Source organism: Bos grunniens, chromosome 3, assembly GCF_055505025.1.
Source record: "Bos grunniens cultivar Pamir isolate PY7600 chromosome 3, Bosgru_T2T1.0, whole genome shotgun sequence".
Lineage (NCBI taxonomy): Eukaryota > Metazoa > Chordata > Mammalia > Artiodactyla > Bovidae > Bos > Bos grunniens.
In genome coordinates, this window is record NC_141167.1 from 72,469,488 (window position 1) to 72,479,353 (window position 9,866).

At 42.9% G+C, this 9,866-nt stretch overlaps 1 long non-coding RNA gene across 1 annotated transcript; it reads left to right on the forward strand.

Moving 5' to 3' along the window:
- The first annotated feature begins 868 nt into the window (after positions 1-868).
- On the forward strand, positions 869-3,291 carry LOC147375844 (uncharacterized). Its single transcript, XR_015160537.1, has 2 exons — positions 869-978; positions 1,883-3,291. It is a non-coding gene; the product is annotated as an uncharacterized LOC147375844 (long non-coding RNA).
- The last annotated feature ends 6,575 nt before the right edge of the window (positions 3,292-9,866 follow it).

The following is a 9,866-nucleotide window of genomic DNA, read 5'->3' on the forward strand; positions in this document are numbered from 1 at the left end:
AAAATAGGAAAAAAATCTGGTTTGGGGAAGTGAAGTGTGTATGACTTACTTAGCATAAATAAAGCATGTTTATAGAGAGTCATGAACTATAAAAAATGAGAAGTCTTTGAGCATAGAACACAGATCTGAGGGTGCTACAAATGAGTTACAAAATGAAATATTAAGCTCCAAGAGCTGGTGGTGTAATAAGGGTAACAGAAATGCAAGTTAAAAATAACAACATATAAAAATCCTTCCAGAGAAAATGGGTATATGCATTCTAACATCAACTTTGGAGATTGGCTATGAAATTCAGAACTTGAAGGGATAGTCCAGGATCATCCAGAATTGTCTAGAGCATCCAGAATCATTCAGTCTGATCCCCTGAATTTACAGGTGAGAAAACCGGGCCTAGAAGGTGAAGAAGTGCTACAAGGGAGGAAAAAACCAAGGGCTTGGAAACAAAGGACCAAAGTCATCACTACTAGGAAACCTTAGGAGAGGCTACTTAGTCTCTGTCAACCTCAGTTCTTCATCTGTAAAAAAGCAAAAGGTGCCTACCTTTCAGGGAGGTTTTAAGCAATCAGTTATTCTCTGAGTCACAGCTTTTCCCAGGACCATGGCATTGTGCTTGGTGCTGAGGATAACGTGGAGAAAAGAGACATAGCCTTGACCACTAGAAGAGCAGATTTAGGGTGAAGATTAAATGAGATAACAGGGCACAAAGCTAAGCACTGTGGTTCTCTGTCTCAAGTTCCAGTTAAATTTCTCAAGGGCTGAGGGTTTAGTGCATTCATTTCTGAGTCCTGAGTACTGAGCACGGAGGCTGACACACTGAAGGTACTTCAGTAAGTGTTTGTTGAACTAAATATATTTTCTTCTTATCCCAAGGCAAAGGAGAACTTTAGACACGAAAGGGAAGAATGGCTTCTGCCTGGCGAGAAAGCGGAGCATTTCAGGAGGAGGTGATGACCAGCATGGAGCTTAGCATGAGACCAGGTCCTGGGCCAAAAGAAAGGGCAAATATTCTCAGTTGAGCCAGGGATTATTTTATTTTATTTTTAAAGAAAAGTTTTCTCATGATAAGTTAAAATGAAATTTAAAAAGGAAAAAACCTCTCTGTCCCTTTGCCCTTCTAGTGACATCCACATACATAAGTCTTTTCTTACCAAATAAATCAGTTATTCTTAGACAAGAAGGCTATGTTTTAAAATAGAAGTAAATGCAATTTATGTCAACATGACTCTGAGTAAAAAGTAAAAGCTTCTCTGTGCATACCATCACAAGTTTGAGCACACCCAAGCTGGGATGGTAAGAATGATGGGTGGGTGCTTCATTGCTAAGTGGTGCCCGACTCTTGGATGAGGGCAATATAATTACAGGGAGGAGGGAATAAAGTCAGGCTCTGGATCAGGAATTCAGGCCCCCGGGCATCACCGTGGATTTCTGCATGGGGAGGATCCCTCATTCTTCCTGCTGGATCCACAACAGCTTGAAGATGCAGCCCGCTGGCACTGGTGGGGGTGGGTAAGCAGGAACCAAGCTGGACCGCTCATTCCCTTGAGCCTCGTGTTAGGTGTTAGAGCCAGCCAGCTCCCTGATCTTCCCTTGCCTCACTAAATCAGCCCTCTCCAGACCTTATGAACAGAAGCAAATGAGTTGGTGTTAAAAACAATGCTCAGGTGAAAAGTTAGAGGGCTGGATTTGAGGTCCCGTTCTGCTTCTCACTGGGGGGATGATCTTAATGGGGGCACTCCAACTCTGAATTTCAGTTCAATCATTTGTAAAATGAGAGGTTGGATCCAGATCAGGCATGGTAAATACCCAAGAGGCGGCCCTTTGCTACCTCTCATCCATGGCAGACATTGCCAATCAATCACTCACTGCTTCCCTTCCCACCCAGCTGCCTGAGATGCTGTCACAGACATGCTACCTGGAGCCAACAGCAAGCACTGGAACAAGCAGGATACAACCTACTTTCCATTCTTCACCAGACAGTTCGGTAAAGCCTTTTTACCCTGATATTATGTGATTCTAAATCACTTGCCCAGACTTCCTGATAAACTTGTCATGAGGCAGAAACTGATGATTCCCTGAAGTCAAGAAGCAGTCCACGGCAGCTTTCCACAAATTCAAGTGTTGTAAGTACTAATACTTATGTGAGTCCTCTCAACAAAGCTATCACATAGTCAGGGCTTTCAAGTTGCTGAAGAACGGGAATCCCTGGCTGAGCTTGGTCCAAGATGGTCCCTGGGGGTGGAGATTGAGTAGCAGGGCAGGCGGGGAGAAGGAATTATGAGTTGTTTTCTTTCTTTTTTATTTTTTTTCTGAATATAAACCTCTATTTCTGTGCCAGGATTAATTCCATTCCATGCAAGAATGGCTAGGGCAGTGTTGCTAGGAAATTAGCAGCTGTTTGTCTGGTTGACTTTGGACAGGAATGTGTCATTCGTGCAATGCAAACAGGGAAGGGCTTTGAAGTGCGTGAAGCCAGTCTCCATCCATTGCTATTTAAGGAAACACAGTATGGGGCATTTTAGACAGAACCAAGGTGGGAGAATCTTTCCCAAAATGATCTAATTGCCAGGGTTGGGTATCCTGGAGCATGGCCCCAGGGTCTCCTTCCATCTGCCTGTCTGCTTCCCTCACAACTGCTGCCTGGCTTTTGACCCTGCGCCTGTCCGCCCGGCGCCTGGGACCAGTCGAATGACCACTGAGCTGGAAGATGACGCCTCTTTAGAAATGAGCCCTGGGACACTAACTCACTCCCAAAGAATCTAGCCTTTGAAACTATAAAGTGGAGCCCTTAAAAACATCTCGACCTTCTGATGATTCCACTATAGAGAGTTTGTTTTTGTTGTTTAGTAGCTCAGTCATGTCCAACTCTTTGCGACTCCCTGGACTGTAGCCCGTCAGGTTCCTCTGCCCATGGAAAAAATACTGGAGAGGGTTGCCGTGGCCTCCTCCAGGGGATTTTCCCAACCCAGGGACTGAATCCATCTCCTGCATCGCCTGCATTGGCAGGCGGATTCTTTACTGCTGAGCCACCAGGGGATAGAGTTTAAAGACAGGCAAAGCTAATCTTTTTCATTAGTGATCAAAGTAGCACTGACCTTAGGGAAGGGGAAGGGACTGGTGATTGGGAAGTATCTCAAGGGACATTTCTGAGCTTTGGGTTAAGTTGTTTATATTGGGTACATTGATGTTTTACCTTTGCAGTAACTCACTGAACTGTACACTCATGACTGGTCTACTTTTCTTTGTGTATGCTATACTTCAATAAATTTTAAGTATCTAAAAAAAAAAAAAAAATAGAGTACCCTGACCCATCTCTAGCCTCATCTCCCCATTGCCACTCTGCATTCTCCTACTCTGCTCTATTTTTGATCAAAACACTCTTCTCGAAGTAATATCCATTTTGTTTTCAAGATTTATTTATTTAGAGTCTCTCTCATTCCTTTCTAGCATGGAAGCTCCATGAGGGCATGGGTTTTTGTCTGTTTTGTTCACAGCTGTCTCTTCAGTACTAGAACAGTCTCCAGAACATAAGAGGCACCCAATAAATATTTGTTAAATGACAAAATGCCTCATCTATTCAATATTTTATCCAACCAGAAAACTGGATTTGTTTCATCTAAGAAAATTGTTGTAGAATACTTTCTGAATGCCTGGAATTATTCCCTGGGTTTGGGGCTGGGGTCTGGGAGGAGTTTGAGGAGAAAAACAAAGCAAAACAAATCCAAGTGCTCCCTTCATTTTTTATATATGCTTCAAATTAACCTTTTGAGGCAAGCAGCCTTATCATGATGTTCCAAAGGAAGAAATGGAGGTTCACAGAAAGTAATTTGCCCAAAACCACATGGCCACTAAGTGGTAAGGGCCAGACCTTTTATGAGATATACAAATATCACCTACAGCAGCCGTCACTGGCCCTTCTTTCTCTGTAATTGTCTCTCCAAGTTAGCCGGCTTCCCAGACGGAAAAGCTGTTCTAACACTCAGGTTCTGATACAAGTCCCTCATTGAATAGAATATTGTGTAAACAACTGCAAACTTTTTTTTTTTTTTAATCTGCCTTGGTTTGAGATTTCTACACTATAAGCTCTTAAAAAGCAGAGTAATTCATCATGACACTCACAGGATGAGAGAACGTGCCTGGAGAGGAGACATCCAAATTTAGAATTTTCTGAACAACGACAAAAGTTCTGGAACCTCTCAGAATGTCCTAGGTAGGAGTCCCACTAGATTTGCTGTCTCATTTGTAGAGAATTCCTGGTTTGCACTATAAGTGAAAATAAAATCCATTTCCCATCAAATTTAGGCTTAGATTTTTTTGTGTGATATATTCCCCTTTCCAGGCCCCCAGGAATTTAGCCTTCTAATCCCCAGACGGCAGACTGGGAACACTTTGAAATTCTTAGGATTGAGCAACTGAGGACTCCAATAAACGCCTCGGCAGTCAGGAAACATCCCGTTGGGTGAGTTAGTTGTCATGAGATCTCTCTGAAAGAAGTTTAACTCCTAGTTCCAAGAAAATGCCTGTTTATCTTTGTATATTACAGGATCACTGTAAGTCCGGGATGTCAACTGAAAAAAAATGTCCAACCTAAAAGTTGACAATTACCTTTTATCTGGGGCGTTACTGAGAACTATAGCCCAAGATGGCAGATAGCCCTGAGGGACTGTTCCAACGAGCTATGGGAGGAGCTAGGATATATAGGAGTTTTTGCTGGAGGAAGAGACAACAAGCAAAACTCCCTGCACAGTCGAACATTAAAAGATAACTGCTAATCACACACACACAAACCCAGACATCTCAAGTTAATGATTTTAATCTTTTCTGTGTATGAGAAGGTATAAAAGTCTGTGTTCATTGAAATTATTCCTTCGATATGTATCTTACTTAGGCCTGGAATCCAGTTTTTCTCCATCCTAAATTCCCCTTGAATGCACTATTGGGGCAGCTGCAGTGGCTGATACTTTTATGGCTGCAGCATCCTTTGTTTACTGAAACGGCGGTGATATTTTTTTTGTCCACAGGAGCAGTGGTGCCCCTCACCAAGTACAGGCGGGTAAGCCAGCTCAGCAGGTTTCACTGCAAATAAATACCTTTCTAGCAAGTATTTTAATAATAAAATTTATTCCAACAGAGTTTCTCTTAAACCTTATTTATGTTAGTTTATTTTCTTTAACTACTCATTTGGTTTGTGAAATGATTTTTTAAAAGTTTTTGGTTAATTTCTTTTGCTATGCTCTCAGGTAAAAACCACATTTGTTGCAGAAAGAGCCTAAATATTTGCTCCTACCCTGATAAAATATGTACCTCTTTAGGCTTGATGGGAAGGAGTCAACAGCAGTGTTGTAAATACTATCACGTCCTGGTATCCCAGCTTGGGCACCCCAAACCTGGCAGGGCCAGAAACTGACAGATGAAAAGATGCTCAACATCTTTAGTCACTAGAAAAATACAAATCAAACCACAGTCAGATAACATTTCACACAAACTCAGATCAGATCAGATCAGATCAGTCGCTCAGTCGTGTCCAACTCTTTGCAACCCCAGGAATCGCAGCACGCCAGGCCTCCCTGTCCATCACCAACTCCCGGAGTTCACTGAGACTCACGTCCATCGAGTCAGTGATGCCATCCAGCCACTAGGATGGCTGAAATAAAAAAGACAGAGTGTACAAACAAGTGTTGGTAAGGATGTGGAGAAATTGAGACTCGTACATTGCTACTAAGACTATAAAATAGTGAAATTCCTTTGGACAACAGTACTTTAAAAAAAAATTGACATTGAATAACCACATGGGCACTTTTACTCCTAGGCATATACTCAAGAGAAGTGAAAACATCTGTCCACACATATGCTGTGTTTTTAGTCGCTCAGTCAGGCCCAACTCTTTGCAACCCATGGACTGTAGCCCACCAGGTTCCTCTGTCCATGGATACTGGAGTGGTTGCCATTTCCTTCTCCAGGGGATCTTCCCAACCCAGGGATCAAACCTACATCTCCTGCATTGGCAAGCAGATTCTTTTACCACTGAGCCACTTGGGAAGCCCCCATCTACATATACATGTGTACACAAATGTTACTGCAGAATGATTCATAATAGCCAAACAAGTGAAACAACCTAAATGCCTATCAACTTGTGAATGGATAAATTATATGTCATATACCCTTACAATAGAATATTATTTGGCTAGGGAAAAAACATTGATACATGCTACAAAATGGATGAACCTTGAAAGCAGGCTAAATAAAAGAACCCAATCACAAAAGTCCATAATTGTGAGATTTTTTCTATATGAAATGACCAGAAGAGGCAAATTCATAGGAACAGAAAGGAGATTAGTGGTTGCCAGGGCCTGGGGGGAGGAGAGAATGGGGAGTGCTAATGGGTGTGTATATATATATATATAATTTTTTTCTCAGTGGATAGTGATGAAAATATTCTGCAATTCAATAGTGGAGATGATTGTACAACTTTGCCAATATACTAAAAAAAAATTGAATTCCATACTTTAAAATGTTGAATTTTATGGTATGTGAATTATATCTCAAATAATCTAGTGGAGAGAGATATATATAAAAATAAAATAATATGAAAAAAATCATTATTACAATTAAATTATTCTCTTTGAAAACCACTTTCCATCTATTGCAAGAGCTCAATGGATTCCTTTGTAAACACAGAGCATTGAAGTATATGAAATTGTGAATCGGGGAAGAGTACATTAATCTTGGCTTCCCCCGATGGCTCAGTGGTTAAGAATCCGCCTGCAATGCCGGAGATGTGGGTTCAATCCCTGGGTTGGGAAGATCCCCTGGAGGAGGGCATGGCAACCCACTCCAGTATTCTCGCCTGGAGAATCCCATGGATGGAGGAACATAGCAGGCTACAGTCCATAGGGTTGCAAAGAGTCAGACATGACTGAAGTAACTTACCACACACGCACATTTTTCTTTACTTCCATTTTTCTCTGTGGTACATCACACCTTGCCCTGTTCCTGGATGCCTATTTTTGCCTTATAATCCAGGGCTTTCTCAAAGCATCGCATTGTTGCAATTGCATAAAAAATCTCCTGTAGTGCTTGTGAAAAATTCAGTGGGACCCACCGAAACAGAAACTCTATGTGTATGACTCTGAAGTTTGCCTCTTTAATAAGCTTCTAGCAGTAAAGCAGAGACATTACTTTGCCAACAAAGATCCATCTAGTCAAGGCTATGGTTTTTCCTGTGGTCATGTATGGATGTGAGAGTTGGACTGTGAAGAAGGCTGAGCGCCGAAGAATTGATGCTTTTGAACTGTGGTATTGGAGAAGACTCTTGAAAGTCCCTTGGACTGCAAGGAGATCCAACCAGTCCATTCTGAAGGAGATCAGCCCTGGGATTTCTTTGGAAGGAATGATGCTCAAGCTGAAACTCCAGTACTTTGGCCACCTCATGTGAAGAGTTGACTCATTGGAAAAGACTCTGATGCTGGGAGGGACTGGGGGCAGGAGGAGAAGGGGACGACAGAGGATGAGATGGCTGGAAGGCATCACTGACTCGATGGACGTGAGTCTGAGTGATCTCCAGGAGTTGGTGATGGACAGGGAGGCCTGGCGTGCTGAGATTCATGGGGTCGCAAAGAGTCAGACACGACCGAGCGACTGAACTGAGCAATAAAAACAATACTATTTTAATAGTAGCTTTACCTATAGAATACTATGTGCAGGCACTATCCCAAGTATCTAACATTATTTAACTCATTTAATCTTCTGTACAATCTATGATAGGGTGCTACTATTATCCCCATCTTACAGATGAATAAACTGAGGTAACTAAGAGATGAAGAAACTTTCCCAAAGGCACGTAACTAGTAAGTAATAGAGCCTGGAGTCATATGCAGGCATTCTGGCTTTAGATTTTGAATTCTTGATCACTTCACAATACTATCTTCTATGGATACAATGTTTGTGTCTCCCCAAATTCATATGCTGAAATCTTAAGCCCCAACTGTGATGGTATTAGGATGTGGGGCTTTGGGGGAAGTGCTTAGGTCATGAGTGGGGAGCCTCATGAATGATTAGTGCCTTTATATAAAAGAGGTTCCTGCTTCGCAGGTGGCTCAGTGGTAAAGAATCCACCTGCCAGTGCAGGAGATGTGGGTTCGATCCCTGGGTCAGGAAGATTCCCTGGAGAAGGAAATGGCAAACCAATCCACTATTGTTGCCTGGGAAAACTCATGGACAGAGGAGCCTGCTGGGCTACAGTCCATGTAGTCATAAGAATCAGACACAACTGAGTGAGTAAACAATAAAAGAGCTTCCAGAAGTTCCATCATGTGAACACAGAGAGAAGGTCCCAGCTATGATCGAGGAGGAGAGCTCTCAAGGGAACATGGCCATGCTGATGCCTTGATCTTGGACTTCCCAGCCACCAGAGTTGTGAGAAATAAATTTATGGTGTTTATAAGCCACCAGATATGTGGTATGTTGTTACTGCAGTCCAAATGGACTAAGACATCATCTCTTCTCCCCATTAATTCTTACGCTTGAGACTCATTGTTACAGTTACTATTTAATTCATTACTTTGATCTGCAAAATAAATATCTAGATTTTTAACTTTGATGTGAACATTTACCAAAATAAATTTTCTGAAAGTGTTCAGTTCAGTTCAATTGCTCAGTCATGCCTGACTCTTTGCGACCCAATGGAATGCAGCACACCAGACTTCCCTGTTCATCACCAACTCCCGGAGCCTGCTCAAACTCATGTCCAAGTCGGTGATGCCATCTAACCATCTCATCCTCTGTCATCCCCTTCTCCTCCCACCTTCAATCTTTCACGAAGAGTCAATTCTTCGTATCAGGTGGCCAAAGTATTGGAGTTTCAGCTTCAACATCAGTCCTCCAATGAATATTCAGGACTGATTTCCTTTAGGATGAACTGGTTGGATGTCCTTGCAGTCCAAGGGACTCTCAAGAGTCTTCTCCAACACCACAGTTCAAAAGCATCAATTCTTCGGCGCTCAGCTTTCTTTGTGGTCCAACTCTCACATCCATGCATGACCACTGGAAAAACTATAGCTTTGACTAGATGGACTTTTGCTGGCAAAGTAATGTCTCTGCTTTTTAATATGCTCTCTAGGTTTGTCATCACCTTTCTTTAAAGGAGCAAGCGTCTTTTAACTTCATGGCTGCAGTCACCATCTGCAATGATTTTAGAGCCCAAGAAAATAAAATCTCTCACTGTTTCTCTGATTTCCCCATCTATTTCACATGAAGTGATGGGACTGGATGCCATGAAATTCATTTTTTGAATGTTCAAGCCAGATTTTTCTCTCTTCTCTTTCGCTTTCATCAAGAGACTCTTCAGTTCCTTCTGAAAGAGTTGTAAGATTGTAGACTTGAAGACAGGGACGTGAGAGGCTATAGCTTTGGCCAGGGACCACACCCACCCTTCCTTCCCCCTCATTAATTAGCTCTACTGAAGTCAACTGCCCAGAGAAGAGGCCTGGCTCCTGCAGAAGAAACCTGGCCTGGATTCCATTCCTGAAGCCAGAGCTAACCTTCCCCCCAAGGTATTTCTGGTTCACAGGGCTTGGAGAGGAGCCTTGCCTGAGGGTGTTATCACTTTTGTCACTGAGCTGGGTCAGGCCTGTTTGGAAGCTCTGGCCAGCTTTGGGCTGCCTACTAAAGGCTGATGGCCCCAGCCATTTCTGGCTGGCATTGGGTCCCAAGCTTCTGTCCGGCCAGAGTCACCCATCATGTCCCCAAGGCCACACTTGTTTCCCCATCATGTGGGACATCCTGTGGCGGCTTTTTCAGCAGCCGGCAGTGTAGGATAGTGGAAGAAGCACAGGTACAGGGTCTGGATCTGCCCCCAGGGGCAGGCGCAT